The sequence below is a fragment of the Carlito syrichta genome, unplaced genomic scaffold (assembly GCF_000164805.1).
Source record: "Carlito syrichta isolate Samal-C Ts95f unplaced genomic scaffold, Tarsius_syrichta-2.0.1 Scaffold305687, whole genome shotgun sequence".
NCBI classification, from domain to species: Eukaryota; Metazoa; Chordata; class Mammalia; order Primates; family Tarsiidae; genus Carlito; species Carlito syrichta.
The window spans coordinates 122,075-122,897 of record NW_007249783.1 but is presented as its reverse complement, the minus strand read 5'-3'; positions in this window follow the sequence as shown (position 1 = coordinate 122,897).

Here is an 823-nt window from a genome sequence, read left to right as displayed (position 1 = left end):
TGTAATTAGAAATAACCCTAGTAGAAAATAAAGTCAAGAGAAAATTTAAAAATTGGATGATAGAAAGGATGAGATTATTCAGGAAACAACATCTAGAGAAGAAAAATTGAAAAATAAATAAAAATACAAGAAATGAGCTGAGAAGTACCAATATCCATTTTCAGAGGTGCCAGATTAAATAAAGAAAATAAGAGGCAAGACATAAATTCTAAAAATTAAAAAAAAAAAACAACCAAAAAAAAACAAAGCCATAAATCTTCAAATTTAAAAAGCATATAGATACATTATGGTGAAAAATCTTTGTGTTCCAGCTAAAGGAATATTTTGAAAGCTGCTAGAGGGAATATACTAACATCAGAATTTGCATGAGCAGTAATAGGTTACAAATGACAGAGGTTAAAATCTTCAAATTCTTGTAGTTAGGAAAAATAACTTCAAAGTCTTATAGTTAGAAAAGATAATTATCCCAGAATTACATATGCCATTAATGTATCTTTCCACAGGGAGAAGGAGAGACATTTATTTTCAATCACATAAAAACAAAAATATTATTTGTAAATCCTTGAACAAAGAACTGCTAAGCACTAATGTTTTATGTTTAAAAACAAAACAATTTTTTTGAGAAAAAATAATATGAATGAGAGTTCTGTTTAGTTTTTATTTTCTATGTTCATAGGCATATATTGTTTTCAATAGTAGAAATTGTGAAAAATATTGGTGATATCATACAACTTAAAAATTTAAGGATAATATTATGCAGGAACTTCTAATTTTTAGTCACATATGCAATGGGCTTGGAAGTCCCTCATTCTAACAAGTAAAA